The sequence below is a fragment of the Carassius carassius genome, chromosome 9 (assembly GCF_963082965.1).
Source record: "Carassius carassius chromosome 9, fCarCar2.1, whole genome shotgun sequence".
In the NCBI taxonomy this organism is placed as follows: domain Eukaryota; kingdom Metazoa; phylum Chordata; class Actinopteri; order Cypriniformes; family Cyprinidae; genus Carassius; species Carassius carassius.
Window position 1 is genome coordinate 8,723,622 of NC_081763.1, and position 19,869 is coordinate 8,743,490.

Sequence of the window (19,869 nt, forward strand, 5' to 3'; positions counted from 1 at the left end):
TCTAATTGATAAACCATGTTTATTTTTTAGCATTTGCTATTTTATGTACTTCATTCTACAGTATGGAATATTAGTGGATGAAGATATTGGATATGTATTGATCTGTAATTAAACGTTTTATTTTATAATTTATTACCAAAATATATACTATCAAAAAAAAAAAGTTACTAAAAACTCAAGTGTGCAAACAAGTGAATAGCAGAAACATACCATACAGTTTTACGAAACAAACAGTGTAAATGTGTGGTGAAACAGTATGAACATACAGTACAGTGTAAAAAATGCTGTGCATATTATATGATTGAAACTGCTGCTGCAGACTAATTTCGTTACTGTTTAGGAGAAAACCTTATGATCTTAAAGAGATCTCAAGTGATTTGAATTTACTGCTGTGATAGTTGTTGTTCAAAATATTTCTATTAAAGGATGATACTGTCGTTTGAAATGAGTGCCAGTTTTGTTCAGCTCTGTTGCAGGAATTATTAAATCTCAACTATGAAATAAATAGAGTAACATCTTTATTAGGTGAGAAATTGAGCCGTGACCATCTGAAGCTCAGGGGCTTCACAAGTGAAAGGAAAGGGTCTTTCTTTGCTTTAATTGGTCTTTTTTTTCTGCTGAAACTCAAGGTTCTCTTAATAATGAATAGTAGTGACTCTCACTAGACGCTGCACACTTGTCATGGATGTACAGAAGCTTCAGGATTTTACTTGTAAAAAGCTTGTATCTCTGTTCCCACACAGTATGGTGGTTTGAAAGCATGTGCTCCAAGTTGGAAAAAAAAAAAAATGCATCTGTTTTCTAAATGTATCTTATTGTGACAAATTCATCCATCCGATCCAAAAGTTGGTTTGACCTTGTAGTTTTAAATCAAAATGTCAAAACGGGATCTTCTGGTGAAACAACAGACCAAAGACTTGTTTGTGAATGTGTTTATGCGGGTTAAGGTTTAAAAAAAACACATTATTTTCCATATAATGCACATTATTGTTTCTCCTCTATGCCCTGCCTTTCTGAAACGCTTTGATTTTTACAAAGCTCAACAGTTTGAAAAGTGAGGTGTGCTCCGATTGGCCAGTTATCCAGTGCGTTGTGATTGGCCGAATGCCTCAAGCCTGTGACAGAAATGTTACGCCCCTTAACATACTGCAATCCCGTCTCCCAGCGGGACGAGACTCAGTCCAGCTGCTCTGCTCGTGCACATCCCATCATCGGTTCTCTTTTAGCAATTCAGTCAATGTACTGTTAGAAGTAACTGAATAACTCGGGATATTGGTTTATTTCGCATCAGAGGGAGTGTAAGGCAAGTTTATAAACTGAATCATTTAAGTAATTTGTGGATAAGTTCATATTGGAGATGTGAATCATTTCAAACAAATCAGTTCGATTTGTAGAACTGGATCGACCAGTTCATTAATAAGATCCGGTTAAACAGAAAGATCACTAGACGAGACAAAAACAATAAAACCCATTACAAACGATGCATTTGTTGCATCCAGTTGGGACATAATTACTGATTATAATGACTGCGTAAACATAAAACCATGTCTGCATTTGTGATCGGAGAAACGACAAACAGACTGTGCCAGTCATTGTGCCACAGATGCATTGTCCTCATCCTCCAAAAAATGCACAGCACACATCTGAATATTTGGGTTGGACAGTTTTGGAAAAGTGTTTAAATACAACTTAACCACTGATTTCTATTCGTGTCCTCTTTTAGAAGACCAAACAAGTAGTTTTGCTTTCACAACAAAACTCCACGACATGGTGGCGGCGGCGGCAACAGAGAGAATAAAAATTACGCCTTCTTTCTTTGCATGAACAATTGGGCGGCGTTATGCAAATTAGGGCTGTCAAAATTGCCCAAAAATGACGTTCGAATATTCCCTCTAAAAAAACACGAATATTCGAACTATTCGAACATCTGGTGGCGCATGTTGTCAATGACGCGCATTACGTCAATAACAGGCAAAAATAATACAAAGAGACATAACTACTTGTATAGATAGTCTATTTAAGTTTAAACATATTTGACAATGTATTACCTACACAAAAACAAGGAAATCAACTAATGGCCAAGACTGCAGAGCACACGCTCTCACCCTCACGTTCTCTGCGCATAACGGTTTAAATGAGCGAACAAATTTTTCAGTGCTGATCAAGAGTTTTGTGCAAGCAATTTAAGGTCGCGAATTCTGTCCCAAATATAGCAGGCTTCATTCAGTGATTGAAACAAATATTATTAATATTAATTGAAGTTTTACAGCATATAGAACTGACATTGAATGCTCCGAGCGAGCTGTGCTGTGGTAAACATGGAACTTTTCCTTGACATGAAACGATAAATAATCAAACCTCGGATCCATTGCTTGACAGAACTCCCCGAAGCGTGCCCCATCCGCTATACTGATCGGTCTCATGTCCTTAAAAATGAACGAAATTATTTTATCCGTTATGGCCTCTTGTCATGTTGCAGACAAAGAGCTTGCGGAGGGCGATGCAAAGTAACGTTAAGTGTCAAGACGTGACTGTTTAGCTGGAGTTCCACACATTATGCCATGCTCATTTGGGTGCACATTTTTGAGATGTGACCTCATGTTGCTAGTGGTCGAATGGTATGCTAACTGTATCTTAAATAGCTTGCATACAACTTCATCTCGCGGGTCAACAATTTTACCTCACTTTCTCTGCTGCGGTCGAGTTGGGCTCTGCACTTGCTGTCATCTTCCATGAAGACGCGTCAACTTTTAGCAGTGATGCTGTGCCAGACAGTGCGACTCCTGTGACCTGTCCCTGAACCCTCAGGTGCGCTAGCGTGCCCACTCGCAAAGCAGACAGCCACGCCTCTACTACCGCAGGCGCTTTTTCCACATTTATTTTTATTCGAATATTAATTTTCACCTTCGAAATTCGTTTTTTAAAAACTATTCGAATATATATTCGAATTTAGAATATTCGTTGACAGCCCTAATGCAAATCTTCCCACATAGTGACATAGACATGTGGGGGCATGTTTAAATGAGCCGTTTTAGGGGTGTGTGGATGAGCCTTAAATGTGATAAAGAATATCTCTTAGGATTTGAGACTTTAGTCTCTGCAACTTTACAGATCTTCTTTATGCACCAAGAGCTTGTAACACTCCAAAGAGAAAGGAAAAATTGAAATAGCATCAAATGACCCCTTTAACTAAACCATCAACAGAGCCTTCAAGCTTTTGTCTATTTTTGGAACAGAACTTCATCTGAAGGGTTGCCATGCCAACTTCTAAGCGGTTTGGGCTTGGCTAATAAAGTGAACAAGTTTATGGAGTTATTAAAGTGGGCAGGTGCAGGTCATGATCAATTTCTTTTTTTTTCTTTTTTTTTTAAATAGGGAAGTTACGAACTGACTTTAGTAAATAAGTCAGATCCTCCTGTTTCGCTTTAAATTTAGAAATGATACAGTCTAATTGAAATCAAAAACTGCATGTGTGCAGCGTCTTTGTTTGGATCGTGAATCAAACGATGTGGTTACCTCTAATTTTAATTAGAGCGCTATTTTTTTTTTGTACCACATACACAGAAGAAACCCACGTCCCTGATAAGCATTTAAATGCATCATTAACTAGGTGTTTTTTTTTTAACCTTTTTTAATAGTTGTGTTTGAGTCCCTCAATTGTCCTCAGTGTGAAAAGATTGATCTCAATATCATACAGTTCCTGCTGGAAAGGGTTCAAATATGCAAAGATGCTGGAAAACTGAAGAATCTGCAGGAGCTGGAGGATTTTTCTGAAGAACAGTTCTCAGTTTAACTGTTCAGAACAAACAAGGGACTCATGCACAACAATCACAAAACAGAAATACAGTAGTGGATCATCCAGATAACAGCACACAGTATTAAGAACCAAGGGTTCACAAACTTTTGAATGGGCGTGTTTTGATAATTTCAGAAGTTTTTTTTTGTCTTGTGGACTATATGTAAACATCTTTTATGTACAATATCTTACTCAGGACAGTACTAAATAAAAAATAACATGCATTTAGTATGATCTCTGTTATTTTGTAAAATGTATTCACATTTTTACAGATTATGCAAGGGGTTCCCAAACTTTCGGAAGCCACTGTAAATGAAATATTTGAAGATCCAGTTAAATTTAATTCACAGTTTGTGGCTTTTCGTGCATTTGTGTTGAGTTTTGATCTGGTAGTTTACTTGAATACATTTTTAGCTGTTTTTATAGAGTAAAACATTCATGACTCATCCTGCACTGAACTTTTTTTTTTTTTTGTTAAATGCCATCTTTATTTTTATTTATTATTGTCATATTTTTCTGAAATTGGTATGACTTCAACAGTGGAACACAAAAGGAGACATTTTAAATAATGCAACCAGTCAAAAGAAAGTCATGCAGGTTTGGAACATCGCGATAGAGAGGAAATATGGATTTATTTCAGTGGTGTGGGGGTTCAGCAAACCCCGAGTGCATCATCATCATCATCATCATCATCATCATCATCATGCCCTGTCAGCACCATCCTCCATTTCAGTAGTGTCTTCTGTTATTTGTGCGCACATTCTTGGCCACAAGCTTCTGGATGTAGCTGAAGCAGTGATGACTGGGGGGTGGCTGGATATTACATTACTCAGAGTCCTTGTGCGACCATAAGAAATCTTCTTCTGGGCTGCATGTTGTGTTTTTGGATATTGTCCTCCATCATTACGATCTTAAATAACTTAACCAGCAAGGTCAACTCTTGTTAACATCGTTAGCCAATTATGGGTGCGAGTTCCATCCTTACCAACATATTTCAGAGAATCTGTGTTTCCTGAAAATGTGGAAAATTCACAGGAGCATCGAAATCTAAGTTGGTACTACATTTGATTTTGAAAGCTAATATGCAGTACAAAGTGCTACAAATTTTATCTTTCATTTCATGTATATGTGTGTGTGTATATTTCAGTTTGTCATTAGGCTTGTTGCATGCAGTAGTTGGTGTAACTGGTATTCCTGGTGCTCAGCCATACACTGAATACTTTTTTATAGATAAAAAACCATAACCATTTAGTTCAATTGAACAACGAACTCAGCCATTGTAAACTGAAAGCGTCTGCTCTGTGCTCTGCTCTAATGGCACAGTGGATAAGACACATGCTTTTGGTGTGAGAGACCCGGGTTCGAATCCACTGTGAGACACCAATGTGTCCCTGAGCAAGACACTTAACCCCTAGTTGCTCCAGAGGCGTGCGACCTCTGACATACGTATAGCAATTGTAAGTCGCTTTGGATAAAAGCATCAGCTAAATGAATAATGTAATGTAATGCTCTGCTCCATACAACTTGAGCTGCAGAGCCGCAGCAGGAGTCAGACATCACTGATTATGTGAAGAGAGTGTGAGCACTTCAGGTGTATATTAGAGTGAAAGTGCGCATGACAAAAATGACTAGGGAATGATGGCGAACGGAGGATTTGGTTTTCAAGCAAAATGTAAAAGTAAAGTAAAACACCGCTTCTTAAACCAGTGAAGATGAACATGTTGGTTTCTTTTGCATAATACATGCACTGTCACCGACGGCCAATTTACAGCCATAATCGGACATTAATTCAACCTTTAAACTGATTAATTAGCACAAACTATTATTTCACCACCTGTTTGACATCATTAACGACGTAACATCTTATATTGAGTTATAATCAACAACACTTGATTATAATTCAAGACTAAGGACCCGTCCACACGGAGACACATTTCACTGTATACACATTAATTTTGTATCGTATAGGCGTTTCGTCCACACGGATCTGGCGTTTTGGGAGAGTGAAACTAATATTTTTTGAAACCGGCTGGATAATTCTGAAAACCACAGCCTTGTGTTTTTGTGTGGACAGAGAATCCGTACATTTTCTGAAACTATGACGTCATCAGCCCACATCTCACCCTTACTCAGACACCGCTACGTCACGAAACCGCAACAAAAACATGAGGAACGACTGTTTTTATTAACTAACATTAACACGGATTAATAAAATATATCATTCCATATTAATTTCAACCCTCTACATTGCAAATAAATCACTTGCATATGCGACTAAATTTTAGAATTATTTAGCTTTTTAGAGTAAGCAGAAGATAAGGCGGTTTCTCCTGGTTTTTGCCTAATGCTTTTTGCCTGGGGACTAAATTTATAAATGTAGTTGTTGTTGTTTTTTCAGGTAATTACTGCTTTTTTTCAGTTCATTTTAAGTCCATTCTCCATCTGAGAAACACAGAAATGCATAACTAGATGAAGTGAATGCTGCTTGACTGAAAAATTCAAAATGCTGTCGCTGTTTTTGACCGCTTTTTTAAGCGCTTCCTATGAATTTGTAAATCACTGCATGTATTTGTGGATTTTAACATTTCTGGTGCCAAGACGTGCACACACATCAACAAACAGGTGGAGTCCACTCACCGTCTCCTGAAGCCAATCAGATAACCGATTGCAGATTCTTGGTCCAGCCAATCACGTTTAATAATTTAACACATCTGTGGATCTCATTCGTATTTATTTGGAAATATGAAACGTTCCTGAACATAGAAATGTTATAGACCCCTATATATCCATCAGTCATAAAACTTTGCGTCTTCGGTATTGACCATCTCTGGTTTCTAAGATTTCATTGCTCAATTATTTTTTCCAAATACCCTGCATGTACTTCTTGTAGCTCTGTTCATAATCAAGCCTTTATGTTCAGGTTCTTTGTTTCTTTTGTAACCTATCACAGCTTCATCTCAGTGTAAATTAATTCCAAATTGTTTTAGCAGCTCATAGGTCGAGCTGGAGACATCTAAAGTGAATCCACAAATGCCATGCATATACAATTTGCAAACAATACTCTTGAATTTGAGGGAAAAAGCACCTATCAAGCAATGAAAAATAGTTATATAATGTATAGCTGTGAAATAATATATAATAATAAAATAACGTAGCTGTCGTCTTCATATCCAGTGCCCTTCATCTTTAAATATTTAATGAAGTCTGGACAAAAATATTCAAACTTTGAGCATGTAATGTCATTGCTGTTTTCATGTTTATTAATGTTTGTTTATAAAATGCAGGGATTCCCAAACCTTTTTTTGTCAGCCAAACCCTTTCAAATAAATGATGTACTTGAAGGATCTCTTGAAGTTAATATTTCAAATCATTTAACAATGTAGTTGCATGTTTGATGGTTAACATGCAGGAAACGAAATAAAAACAAATTCTAATATTTAGTGTTCAAGGGTTTATTGTTGAATTTTTTTTCTTCATGTACAGTATGCTGTTTTGCAGCCAGATAGATATCTGTATTCAAAACTTGCTATTCTTTCCTCATTATCCTCTAAAAAGCCGTATGCAGATACTGCTACAGAGGAAGATCACGTCTTAGTTTTTTTCCTGGTCTATCTGAACTGGCTGTGGCCCTGAAGGTCAGAGAGGTAGACAGCTGGCTTTTGTTGTGTTACGCAAGAGCTCCTGCAGAGGTTAATGTTGAGGCTGTTTGGAGGTCTCACACACATTGCTGTTGGGCACATGACTAATGGATCTGGTCCCAGTCCAGTGTTTTCTGTTCGTCCATATAGTCACATTCTATTAGCGGGAAAGTTTCAGCTCTTAGCAGCCCAGATCATTCCTCAGTGTTTCCTTGTGTCAAGTGTTTGACCCTGCACCTCGTTTAAGGTCTGCCCACTGGCACCCTGACAGGAACACAAAGGTTACAGATGAAAGTGAGGAACATTAGTGGCAGCGCAAAGGTAAATATAGCCTGTCACACTGGGTGTGATGAGAAAAAAGCGTCTGGATGGTCCCTGATGCTTAAAACAGGACTGTACGTCATGCAATGTGTGAGATGATGATGATGGTGATTAGCATTATTACCATGCAAACAATGCTGGCTGATTTTAAAGTCATGTAAATGTTAAAGTCAGTTCAGATGTGAAGATCTTCTCCAGTTGTGATCGTTACATCAGTTTTGACGTCCTCTGTGATCGGACACAAGCACCCGGAGGCGCAGACTGATTTTATGAGGTGTGAAGGATTGAGGGCCAGACTGATGTCAGTGGCAGTGATAGAGAAGCACCATTAAGGGCTTGAAGATGATGCTTGCACTGTTTGTTTAATGGAGAAACGCCCACAGCACTTTTCATTGTCTAGATTACAGAGCACAGAATACAAAGCACTCTTATCACGAACATAGTTTGCCACAAAGCAATTCAGAATGTAGTGTGGTAATACTTGAAATGCATGTGTTTGAAGATCATTGTGATGAGACAAGAGCTCTGAAACGTGCATGTGACTTTGTAGTGATTGGAAATAAACCTTGAATGGTCAAATACACACACAGTCGTGTGGAGTATTCACGTAAACACAGTTGGTTGTAATCAGCTGGATGAAAACTGGAAGCGTGTCAGTATATTGGATCCGTGCATTCGATCTTAAAGGGCCAGCTGTCTAGAATTCCCAAGCATTTCCATTTTTCATAAAGTTTAATGCTGACAGCAAGTTAGTTTCAGTTAAACTTCACAGTTTGTTTCTTAATGAATTTGGGTTGAATAGACAACGCATATAGTAACACAATAATTCTGCATAAAATATATATATATATATATATATATATATATATATATATATATAAAACTTCTAAAATGTTTCTTGTTTGACATTAAATGCAAGTTTAAATTATACACATAACATGTAATTGTATTTTTTTTAAGTAGTAAAAGTAAATGGAGTATTGTCATTGAGCATACATATGTTCAGATGAGTGAATGTGTGTGTTCTGCCCCTTTTTTTAAATTGTGAATTTAAAAAAAATTCACAAACATTATAATTATAGTAAACTAAAACTGAAATTGAAACTACAACCCGAATTCCGGAAAAGTTGGGATGTTTTTTAAATTTTAATAAAATGAAAACTAAAAGACTTTCAAATCACATGAGCCAATATTTTATTCACAATAGAACATAGATAACATAGCAAATGTTTAAACTGAGAAAGTTTACAATTTTATGCACAAAATGAGCTCATTTCAATTTTGATTTCTGCTACAGGTCTCAAAATAGTTGGGACGGGGCATGTTTACCATGGTGTAGCATCTCCTTTTCTTTTCAAAACAGTTTGAAGACGTCTGGGCATTGAGGCTATGAGTTGCTGGAGTTTTGCTGTTGGAATTTGGTCCCATTCTTGCCTTATATAGATTTCCAGCTGCTGAAGAGTTCGTGGTCGTCTTTGACGTATTTTACGTTTAATGATGCGCCAAATGTTCTCTATAGGTGAAAGATCTGGACTGCAGGCAGGCCAGGTTAGCACCCGGACTCTTCTACGACGAAGCCATGCTGTTGTTATAGCTGCAGTATGTGGTTTTGCATTGTCCTGCTGAAATAAACAAGGTCTTCCCTGAAATAGACGTTGTTTGGAGGGAAGCATATGTTGCTCTAAAACCTTTATATACCTTTCAGCATTCACAGAGCCTTCCAAAACATGCAAGCTACCCATACCGTATGCACTTATGCACCCCCATACCATCAGAGATGCTGGCTTTTGAACTGAACGCTGATAACATGCTGGAAGGTCTCCCTCCTCTTTAGCCCGGAGGACACGGCGTCCGTGATTTCCAACAAGAATGTCAAATTTGGACTCGTCTGACCATAAAACACTATTCCACTTTGAAATAGTCCATTTTAAATGAGCCTTGGCCCACAGGACACGACGGCGCTTCTGGACCATGTTCACATATGGCTTCCTTTTTGCATGATAGAGCTTTAGTTGGCATCTGCTGATGGCACGGCGGATTGTGTTTACCAACAGTGGTTTCTGAAAGTATTCCTGGGCCCATTTAGTAATGTCATTGACACAATCATGCCGATGAGTGATGCAGTGTCGTCTGAGAGCCCGAAGACCACGGGCATCCAATAAAGGTCTCCGGCCTTGTCCCTTACGCACAGAGATTTCTCCAGTTTCTCTGAATCTTTTGATGATGTTATGCACTGTAGATGATGAGATTTGCAAAGCCTTTGCAATTTGACGTTGAGGAACATTGTTTTTAAAGTTTTCCACAATTTTTTTACGCAGTCTTTCACAGATTGGAGAGCATCTGCCCATCTTTACTTCTGAGAGACTCTGCTTCTCTAAGACAAAGCTTTTATAGCTAATCATGTTACAGACCTGATATCAATTAACTTAATTAATCACTAGATGTTCTCCCAGCTGAATCTTTTCAAAACTGCTTGCTTTTTTAGCCATTTGTTGCCCCCGTGCCAACTTTTTTGAGACCTGTAGCAGGCATTACATTTTAAATGAGCTAATTAAGTGGATAAAAGTGTAAAATTTCTCAGTTTAAACATTTGCTATGTTATCTATGTTCTATTGTGAATAAAATATTGGCTCATGTGATTTGAAATTCCTTTAGTTTTCATTTTATTAAAATTTAAAAAACGTCCCAACTTTTCCGGAATTCGGGTTGTATATATTAAATAATTACAATAACTGAAATAAAAATGTATAAAAACTATATAGACATTTGACTAAATATTAAAACGACTAAAGTTGCAAAAAAGTTATTGAAATTAAAATGAATACACAAAAAAAATGGATAATAGAAAACATTAATAAAAACTAAAATAGTAGTGGTTACAGCCATAGAATTAATAACTGTATGCCTTTTTGATAAATTTTAAGAAATGTAAAATATTTTTCTGCTAGCAAAGCTTTAATATGGTCTCAAAAGTGCTAAGAACATATTTATGACTGCTTGCTAATCATTAGATATAGGTCACCCAAAAATGAATATTCTGTCGCATCATCATTTCTCATGTTGTTCCAAACCTGTATGAGTTTCTCTGCCGAACACAAAAGACCACGTTTTAAAGAAAGTTGGTTCCCAAAACCAAAATGCATTCAGAAGCATTGCTTATTAACTGCTGAATATTTCAGCATGGCTGAAATTGCATGCATATTTCAGACCATGCTCGGGCTCAGGTTGACAGGATAGAGGGATATTCCTGTCTTTTACCCCCTTGTCACTTGTTGCCTTTCACTGAGGCTGAACTCTGACATGAAAAGCAATGGATTTCACCGGAAAAGCTGTCAAAGATGAGTGTCTGTTTCTCAAACACCACGCACAGCTGTCACGCTTGTAAAGAAGGGTTTGGCACGACGTGAGCTGAAGGTTATCACACGCATCCGAGTCGTTTGCTGTAGCCAGTGAATCACCCAGCACTCGCCCTCATGTGTCCTCCTACACAAGGCCAGCTAATGAAGTCTTGCAATCAGGAAGCCCCCTGACTCTTAGACACGCTCATCAAATCAGAGCAGGTCTGTCTGTGAGAGAGCTTGCCTTTGTGATTGCCTCTCTTGCCACCACTTTAATGAGTTGATAAAAGTGGCCGGCTTCCTTCAAGGGGATTCCTGGTCTTTGCCGGCTGATGCCATCAGCATTCATTCCAGCTCTTGGTCAAGGCTTTAATTATGATCGGCTTGATTAAGAGAGTCTTTCCATGTGTATTTTGTGGACAGCCATTTGCAGAGGGTTTGATAAGGGCCTTGAGCAGATGATCGTTTATTTTTGAGTATATTGTAACCGTTAGTTAGAGATGCACTTATGTTATATATGCACTTATAAGTCTATACTAATTGAAAAATGTATTCATTAAATTCAATGGTTTTAAAATCAAGTAAATTTAGGCATCTCAACATTATAATATAAAGAATGAAAAATATTAATTTTGATGTTCCATTCATTTTAAGATCCATATCGATATATTAGTGTTTTTAATGATTAATGAACTTTTATCCCTTGGGTCATTATATTTGGGGAACTTGTATTCCTCGAAATCCTCCCATTTTTGTAGTAAATTTAACATGCTCAATCTATATTGTCAAAACATTTTGTACCAATTGACCAGCAGTTTTACTTTTCCACAAGACAAATGTTTGTCAAAATGCAATGTTGAGCCCTGCCATACACAGAACAATGATTTAGAGGATTTATTCATCATTCCCGGCTCTTTGCAGTGCACACAAGGCCTTTGTTTACTCGGAAAAATGGTTCATCAAAACACATTACTGCCTCAGGCTAACTTCAGGTAAAAAGCCAGTTAATGGAAATGTGGTTTGTTAGTTTATTAGAGTGCTGTTTTCACCCGATGACGCTGGCAGAGCTCTCATCAGTCAGCTAGCCTCTCAGCACAAGGTCAAGTCAGCGCTTCATTCATTGCAGTTTTGTCTGCCAATGTGGTCATAGCGTACCCGCAGACTAAAGCAACAGATGTCAGAGTAGGCGCGGTGCGGTTTGTGGTGACAACGCCATGCTGTGCGAGGCCTGTCCTTCAGGAGACTGTGGGGCGGTTGAGTCAGGCCTGAGCCATCAGTCCAAGAGCTCAGATGGGGAGCATTGTAAAGTCACACCCATAGATCGATGCCAAGTGCGACAGACGAGAGTTGGGTAGGCTGAGCATCCCTATAATGTCAGAACGCTGCTTGTCTTGGAATGTCTACGTCATCTAGTTCTGTAGAACATGGCACAAAGACAGGAAAGGATGTTGGATGTTTTTGATCTGTTATTGTGGTCCATGATGGGACTGGGAGGCTGATCTATCGGACCACCGGATCTGGTGTGATTACACATTGGTGCATGGGTAGAGCACTGTCAGATTTGGTCACTAAAGACATTGGCTGTGTCTAATAATTGAGTGAATTGACTAATAACTTGGAAACTTTCTGTGTGAGATCAACTGAATTGGAGCCACTTAAGCAGCTCCACGCTGCAGCCCTGCATATCCTTCAAATAAACCGCCTCAGAACTGAAGTACCTGTCATTCCCAAGCTTCTACACATCTCTCACCCCCTGAGTGTCGATTTATTAAATGTTTTGGCCCCCTAGTTGAGACATCAAATGAACAATCGTTTGTTCACCTGGACCTCATTTGTCACTGTCAAGAAAAGGAGAAAAGCTGCCTCTGATCATTTCAAACATGACAAGTTGATTTTGAGACTTTTTGAGTTGGTAGAGTCTTTAGCTCGCAAAAGAGTTGAATCACTGCAGAATTAACTGCTTATAATTAGCCATTCTGAAATAGCATCTGAAGGGAACTGACATTCTTCCAAAAATTTTGAGTGGCATTTTCTTGTCACGTGTTTATAAGTAGACTGGGTATCCCCAATAACCAGTATAATTCTGCTTTTCCACAAGTGCCACCTGCTGTTAGAGAGTGGATCTTCATTCAGCCCGTCTGCCTTTTGTTCAAACCATTTTATGTAACATACATAATCATGAGGCTGAAATGTGAAGTTTTTGACAAAATTATATGAAGTGCTTAGTAGGGCTTAACAGGAACTTTAGCAAACCAAAACATATTTCTGTTAGCTGTTCGCAGGCCAACATTTTCACTGACACTGTATTTGTTTTGATGAGTGACAGAGCAGAGATTGTTAATGCAACATACTGTAGTAGAGCAGAGCACAACTTTATGCACATGAACAGTGACACGATGATAGACAGTGAAGGTCATGTGATCCAACACCTGACGCAGTTGATACTTAAGCAAAGAAGAAACACCTGCTGTAAACTAAGAGCACAGACACGCAAACCCTTCAGCAAATGAACGGGGCTGGTATCTGTTGATTTAAAGGTGCACAGATCAGGGCAGAGATGTGCTGATGTGTGACGAGGAGATAATAGAAATTGATTCATCAGTTGTTCAGAGCCAATAACGCTGATGACAGGCCACAGACATTCCTATCTGAACACTTGTCACAGTCAAGGGGGTGTAGTATAACAGCACGATAACACTTACTCCTTTGTTTAGAGATCCGAAAAGCTTTGCTTTTCTTGCTGCTTTAAAGGATTAGCTCATGCAAAAATACATTTTCTAAAAATTAAAAAGGAATTAATTTACGAATACATCACTTGCTCACCAGTGGATGCTCTGCAGTAAATGGGTGCTGTCAGAATGAGTCCAAACAGCTGTTAAAAACATCACAATAATCTAGGGATGCACAATATATCAGCCACCATATCGATATCGGCCGATAAATGTTAATTAAATTTATCGGTGTTCATTCAGCTCTTCAGCTTCAGCATACGCAGCTTGAACAGCAATGCACAACATTAATAACTATAATTGGGAATGCCATAAACATAATATTATAAAGAGCATATTACTGTAATAAAAAAAGTGCATTTCCACGACACATCGGACTACTCAGGGTTTGTAGCGCGGGTGTATTGCAATATTGGAAATAGTCTACTTCTGTTGTAAACCGTGAAGGCGAGCCAGTGGATATCATACAAGCAAACTTTTTTTAAGCAAGTCAAACTTATGCCGGTAAGCGTCTTTCACCATGATAGTGAAAGTAAAAACTGACCACGCTTTCGGCATCTGATGACGCACACATTGACAGTGCGTATTTTTTCTCAGAGGCGTATCTGCTAATATGTGGTGTATATATTAATTTATTTCTTTAATGTTTCTTTTGTGGCCCGAACATAGTGAAAACAATAAAAAGAAACATTATTCATGTTAAACAGGTTGCTTTTGAAAGTTAGTGCATAGAATTGATAAAGTGTTACTGAAGTGTAACAATTTTATTTAGGCTATAGGCCTATAATTCATTGTAGGCTATAATAAACCTGTTTTAAAAGACATTTTTTTAAAAATTTATTGAGGGAGTAGCCTAAGCTAATAGCCTAATTTGTTATTTTCCTCACAGGCTGGGAGTCACAGCGTGTCAGTTATGCGGTGATGCACTATGAAATGTTGCGAAGCAAAGTAATTGTAATATTAATTTAATAATAAAAGTAATCTAATAATAATAGCCAGAAAATAAAAGGTCTACATTAATTGGAAATGCCAAATACTCTTAATAATGACACTATTTAATGATTTTGACAATATCTCTGGCTGTAGTCCTTGCATGATTGTCCTCTTTTAACACACTCCATCGTCTTATCGCCTTTTTTTTTTTTTTACATGCAAGTAATGTTGTCCAGTAACTTGTTTCCATTATTTAAGCATTATTTAATTTATTTGTAAGGCTGTTTTATGTTTGATTTATGTTGAAGCGTTAAATGCCTTTTAATGGAGAAACTTTTGTTGTAATCAGGCTCTCAAAAATTGTAAATGTTGATTTAGATTTATCGGCCAACATATCGGTTATCGGCTTTCATATTTAAAGAATTATCGGTTATCGGTATCGGTCATATTGGTGCATCCCTACAATAATCCACAAGTAACCCACGCGACTCAAGTCTGTCAGTTAACATTGTTTTAAGTGAAAAGCTGCTTGTTTGTAAGAAACAAATCCATTAAGACATTTTACTTTCAAACTGTTGTTTCTGTCCTCCATCTGTACTATTGCTTTATCCAGTGAAAAAGTCATCTTGTCTGAATCAAGAGAGAAATGTGCACAGATTAAGCACTTTTTACAAGCAAAAACATTCCAAAACACTTCTAAACAAACATGTAGGTGGACTGACTTTGATGTGAGAGAACAACAGGGAATGGACTTTTTTTACTGAGGGAAGCGTTGTTATGGATTATGGACTCAGATTTTGGGTAGAAGCGATGATTTAAAGATAAAAACACCTTAATGAAGGATTTGGTTCTTAGAAACATGCAGCCACAGATTGTTCACAATAGTATGCATCTGTGGTGTCGTCTACTGTAGCATTAAACCACATGGTTGAATGTCACACATTATGATGCATTAGCCACATAATTCATATCGTCATACCAAGAGGATATTTAAGGTAAAGACCTACAAAGACAGCATTACTATTATAAATATACACTACCGGTCAAAAGTTTGGGATCAGTAAGTCTTGTAATGTTTTTCAAAGAAGTCTCTTATGCTCATCAAGGCTGCATTTATTTGATCAAAACTACTGAGAAAAAAAGCACTAATAATAAATCAGTATATCAGAATGCTTTCTGAAGGATCATGTGACACTGAAGACTGAAGTAATAATGCTGAGAATTCAGCTTTGCATCACAGGAATAAATTAGATTTTAATGTATATTAAAATAGAAAAACTTTATTTTACATCATAATAATATTTCACAATATTACTTTTTTTTCCGGTATTTTTGATCAAATAAATGCAGCCTTGATGAGCAGAAAAACTCCTGTAAAAAAAAAAAAAAAGAAAAAAAAAAAAAAACGTAGAAATCGTTCTGATCCCAAACTTTTGACCGGTAGTGTAGATTCACATAAAAATGCATTTTCTCATAAAATAGTCGTGCAACAAATATAAAAGAATAGCATTTCTCATTGCAATCTCATTTCTCAGCATGAAACCGATACTGCCAACTTTCTAAACAGTGCCGTCCTAGATTTCAATCCTGTAGTATGTGATCTGTTGCAATATATGATAGATTCAGTTGGTAACCCACAACAAAAAAAAGTGTACCTTAAAAATATAAAACATTCGATGCCAATAGCCCTGTGGGCAGTGTGCTGATGTTGCTCTGCTGGTGTCCCGAGTTCGAATCCCGGCTCGAGGACTTTTCCCAATCCCACCCCCCTCTCTCTCCTTCCCATTTTGCTTCCTGTCAGCTCTACACACTCTCTCTCTCTCTCTCTCTCTCTCTCTCTATATATATATATATATATATATATATATTATCAATTTCAGTATCACAAAATTGTTCCGCTTTAATGTTAAATGTTATAAGTAAATGTCAATTATACTCAAGCCCAATGGTGTCCTGCCAAGCTGTATTAATGACATATTTTTACATTTTTAAAGACATACAGCCAGTCTGCCCACATACGGAAACTCATATAATTAACACAGCTCCCTGAAGGAAACCAGTTTAAGCTGCTTTTCATGATTTCTCTGTTCTTAGAACATTTTATTTTTAAACCAGATTTTTAAAAGCATTTTCTGAAAATATGAAATAAAAGTGGCACAGAAACCACTGCCACAATGCTAGGGTATTATAAGTGGTTGCCGGGGTAGTTATTAGTGTATTCTGGCTGTTGCTATGTGGTTGCTTACCGGCCCAAGTCAAAAGTATACAAGCATATTTCCTGCCACATAGGGAAAAAAAGTTATGCTTTGGTAAATCATAATTATGTAGAAAGTTACAAAGAATTACATCATAATTGTGACACAGAAAAACCATGTTGTAAAATATATGAAGTCATAATAATGAGAGAAAAGTTGGATTTATGAAATGAAATGAAATATGAGGTTAAAAGGTCATTATGACATGATGTCATTTCTGCTTTATATCCCTTTATATTTGAACCTTTTATCTCAAAAATTAAAATCCGCTAAATCTGCAGACTTGCTTGGACTTCTACAGACTGGAAATTGGGGCAAACATCTGTACAAAAGACATGCAGCATATTCCAGTCATTAGCATACATCACTAATAAGAGAATTATATGTTGGTACTTGATATCAGTTGATGTAATTATCCTAATGATAAATGTCGTATTTGGCTAAGTAGAAATGATAGTAAGACTTCTTAATTTGATTGAATATGAAATGTAAAGTGGTAAATTAGTTTGGTTGGAGATCTGAGCATCATGTGTTCATTGATGCTTCAGTGTCACGCTTTATTTGTGATGCTCCTGACGAAGATTTCTCTCTTAACATCATCTGCATTCACATCCACCCTTCAGTAACACCATCAAATGGCTTTTCTGATTAGTGTTGAGTGGTTAACAGAGAATGCACACAATTATTCTGTGATCGTTAATGTGTGCGTAATCAGTGCAAACCACTCATTGAAACGTGTGTGAAGTTTGCAACTTAAAAATCAAAGAATCGTGTGAACGTTTTCTGGAAATGTAGTAATCCTCAGACCATCCTACGTTAGATGAGTGTTTTTCTTCATCAGAACAGATTTGGAGATATTTAGCATTACATCACTTGCTCGCCAATGGATCCTGAAAAGCTGCATGTTCGTAAGAAACAAATACATTATTAAGAAAACTGTAAACAGTTTCATTCTTCTAAGATAGGAGTCCTTGATCCATAATATCGGATTGAGAAATTCTCCTTTTACTAAACCTGAACTGAAAATGAAAACCAAAATGCTAAATAAAATAAATAGGGTTTTTCTGAGCACTTCAGTCAAGTCAAGGACTGCAGTAGTGTAGACCGTGATGAATAGCCATATTGTTGCCCTGAACTCCTTATGACAAGAGCCAGTACATTTTTCTATGTGAACATCCCTCTGAATTGACAAAGATTTGTTCTGTTAGCATTATGGCCAGATGAAGATCATCACAAAAAGAAAGTGGGTCAAAGCAGAGCAAAAATAGCTAATCCAAATATCTCATACAGTCACATGCTGATAATGCCCCATTAGAGGAATGAAAATGACCCTTATGGCTTACAGGCCTCTCTTAGTGACGTTTGCTCTGGCTCCATGGCTTAAGTTAGATCAGATCAATTGAGAAGCAGAGCACAATTTACTAGGTGCTATTATATAAGCAGTGGATTTGCTCTGGGACATTTAAGCTTACCGATCAGCAGTAAAAGAGAAATGTGCAGCTTGAATTTTTGTTAAAGCTCTTAAATCAAATCTTTCTACCAAAAATATATATTTGATTTATTAGGTTGTAGAAATTGTTCTTTTAGTGGTGGGACTACTTTTCTAGGCGGATGGACTTTCGGTTATGTAACAATTCCTGTGGGTAAACCGTACTTTGATAGTTAGATCACATCACTTTACAGCATCCTTGCATGTTTTGGGCAAATGGTTCTTTGTTTACTGATTTGACGAGTCATAATGGGAGTTTAAATATTGGATATAGTAAGATTCTTCTAGTTAGGTTACATGGTTTGTAATGCACTTTGCGGAGGCTGCATACTCTTTGTCTCTACACATTGTTTAATGCACACCTAGCCGTGGATTATTAGAGTTATACCATGGCCACATTGCCAGCACTGAAAATTAAAGCTGTCGCTTACGCTTCCAGCATTACATTTGACTGGAAAAGTAAAAATAATTTTTCTTTTATATATTTGTGAATTTTATCTCACTAATATACTTCAATTTTGATGCAAACACTATCGTATTTATAGCCTTTCACAGTACAGTTCACTCTTATAATAATGCTATAAAATACACTGCTAAACTGTGTACACTTAAAACAATAATGGTGGGTACGTTAGCAGGGTGCTAATGTGACTGATAAAACAATACAGTTTGTAAAACAAAACATGTCTGCTGTAATGTTTGAAGAACAGCAGACAAAAGACTTGTCTTAAGTTTTAATCAGATCGCAGAACAGCTTTATCACAAGAGCAGCAGCCTAACCTTAACTCGCTCGTCTCACCCGCATTAACCCTATAACTGCTGGTGCAGCACAATAAACAGCAATTTCACTTTGGTTATAATGTCTGTGTGCTACACTACATTCTTTATGTAAGGAATAATTGACGTCGCTATGGTGAGTAGGACTATTTCTTCCGCGTCTCATCAAATGCCTCTTTTGCTAGTAAGTTACCAAAACGTTGTTTTAAAGCTGGTAACGGAGGCTTGAGCTGTTGATAGCATTCTAATGCAGTTATTAATGAAGTTATTAGAAAGAGATCGAGAGCGACTGAGACACACACACACAAACACACAGAGAGAAAGAGAGGGAGAGAGAGAGAGAGAGAGTGAGAGAGAGCTTGTGTGAATTAGACTAACGTACCTCTAAACACTGCTGCAGCATATGTAAACAGCTCTGTTATTACATCTCTAGAGAGTAATGTCATGTGTAGCCTTAAAGTTGCTACACAATAAAGGCTATATATACACAGTTATATATATATATATATATATATACACTATATATTTAACTGATAAAATCATCAGGGCAGCGCTGACAACAACTTTTTCTGCGAACTGCGTGACTGTTATTA

At 37.2% G+C, this 19,869-nt stretch overlaps 1 protein-coding gene across 1 annotated transcript in view; it reads left to right on the top strand.

Annotated features, from left to right (window-relative positions):
• Nucleotides 1-19,869, top strand: part of LOC132148859 (cytoplasmic phosphatidylinositol transfer protein 1-like) — a 95,522-nt gene that overhangs the window by 2,582 nt on the left and 73,071 nt on the right. The window lies entirely within an intron of this gene.